Here is a 2,667-nt window from a genome sequence, read left to right on the forward strand (position 1 = left end):
GGCGCATTATTATTATAATTAATTGAAATTAAAATGAAATTTAATTAATAAAATGAATTAAAATAAATTATTTAGAGAGTATAATAGGGCTACGAGCCTGAAATTTTAATCGTTGTGAATTTTGCTGGTTCTGCAAGACCTTGAAATGTTTGCCATCGACAGATTAATTAAGAAACCGTTGTTTTATTTTAGATACGTCGACGATATTATACTTGCGCTTCCGTCTGATTATATAATGATTACATTGAATGTGTTCAACTCTTTGCATGATAGATTGCAGTTTACTCTGGAAACCGGTATTGGAGGTAAAATTAACTTTTTGGATACTACGATTATCATTGAAAATAATCGTATTATCTTTGATATTTTTCATAAGAGCACATATTCCGGCAGATTCCTGAACTTCCATTCCAACCACCCGATTTGTCATAAAAAAGGTACTCTAATTAGTTCCATAGATAAGATTTTAAAATTGTCGCATCACATCCATCCTTTTTCAACAAAAGAATCTTATCAATGCCATTAATACTTTTCTTGAAAATTGTTACCCGTTATCTTTCATTTTCACCACAGTTATCAACAGAATAAAATTTCATACACTCAATATTAAAACAACACGTAATCCACTAATTAGAGATAAATATTTTACTATCCCCTATGTCAGGTCGATCTCAGAAAGTTTCCTTCCTATTTCCAGTGTGTTTCATTGTAAGTTAGCCTTCACTATTCCTAACACACTGAGGGGTCTTATTAGGAGGGGTAAGGATAGGCTGAATTTTTTGTCTAATCAGAACGTGGTATATAAAATTTCCTGTGAGAATTGTGATGCTAGTTATGTTGGCCAGACCAAAAGAAAGCTGAGCACTAGATTAAAAGAACATCAGTCTGATATCCGGAAAAATACTGGCTCACCCTCTGTCATCACGGATCATAGAATTACTTTTGATCACAATTTTCAATGGGATTCAGTCAGAATCTTAGACAATGAACCTTCATATGGCAAGAGACTTGTGTCTGAGATGATCCATATAAAAAGGCAAAAGCATGGCATTAACAAAATGCAGGATACCGAATCTTTACCTGAATCTTATTCTAATATCATACAAGCTTTGTCTCCCTCTTGATTTCTTCCTGACGCATCCCTCTTCCTTCTAGTTTTTCCCTTCTACTCGTTCCCCTCCCCCTTTTATTTTTATTCCTACGTTTTTGTCCTGTTCATTTCTCGTCCGCCGCAGTGTGTCGCTCACACATTATCTCGATACTTGCCAGAGAGATGTTGTATTTTACTCTCGTTGCACAATTATTCCGTTTTATGCGATTATCACATTTTTATTTATATCAACATTATGGATTCATCGATTTTTCCATTTCTTAAACTAACACTATATTATGGATTCAACGATTTTTTCATTTCTCACATTAATACAATATTAAGGTATTTATTAACTCGATTTCATACTTTTGTTTTATTTCAAGTCTTTTCTATTATGTTATCTTATTTCGTAGTTATTATAATTTTTGAAAAGAATAGCAATTTTTCAAGTTTTCTTTTGTGTTACTATATTTCATAACTATTACAATTTATAAAATTTATAATAGTAATTATCATCAATATATTTATATATACTACGTTCAATAGATATTTCATCATTTTTGTTTTTGTAATTTTAACAGATACATTTTCATCCACGTTATCTTATAACTTTTTATACGGTTTTTTCAACGATAAGAATTGACTTTTATATTTGGACAATTTTAATTTTTTACACATTTGGACTACTATTTCATCTATACACTTCTTATATTTCGACTCAATTTTCTTTGTAACCACCGTGATTGTTAATATTTGTACCGATTTATTTCAATTTTTACATATAGAGATTAGTTTTTGTATTAATATGTGTACCGATTTATTTCATTTTTTATATATAAAGATTAGTTTTTGTATAGCGTTTTATATATGTTGTGCGATTGACAGAGAATTTTATGTATATTTTAAAAGTAAGTTTTCATAATTTTTCGATTTATGTTGTTTGAACATTGATAATGGTCTGATCTTGACCGAAACGTATGTATACTTAGTTTATTTTTGTTTTATTTAATTTGCCTTTTGCGCACAATATTAAAGTTATATATATATGTAAGTTTGTTTACTTATTTAACATACCAGCAAAATTCATAACGATTAAAATTTCAGGCTCGTAGCCCTATTATACTCTCTGAATAATTTTTTAAAAAATATAGAATACAGGGTTGGGTAATGCTATGTTAAAAATTAATTAAAATAAAATATTAATTATAATTAAAATGAAATATCGAGATTATCGTTGAAGATCTATCTAGGTATTTACCGCGTCCAGGAAGAGGGTGTGTAGATATTCAGGAATTAAGCGTCTAGGTGTTCGCCGTCGAGGAATTAAGCGTCTAGATGTTTGTCGTCGAGGAAGTGGGTGTCTAAGTCGAAGAAATGGGTGTCTAGGTGATCGCCATCGAGGAAGTGGGTGTCTAGGTGTTCGCTATTGGGGAAATGGGTGTCTAGGTGTTCACCGTCGAGAAAATGAGTGTCTAGGTGATCGCCGTTGAGGAAGTGGGTGTCTAGGTGTTCGCTATTGGGGAAATGGGTGTCTAGGTATTCGCCGTCGAGGAAATAAGTGTCTAGGTGTTCGC

This window comes from Trachymyrmex cornetzi, unplaced genomic scaffold (genome assembly GCF_001594075.2).
Source record: "Trachymyrmex cornetzi isolate Tcor2-1 unplaced genomic scaffold, Tcor1.1 scaffold23, whole genome shotgun sequence".
Lineage (NCBI taxonomy): Eukaryota > Metazoa > Arthropoda > Insecta > Hymenoptera > Formicidae > Trachymyrmex > Trachymyrmex cornetzi.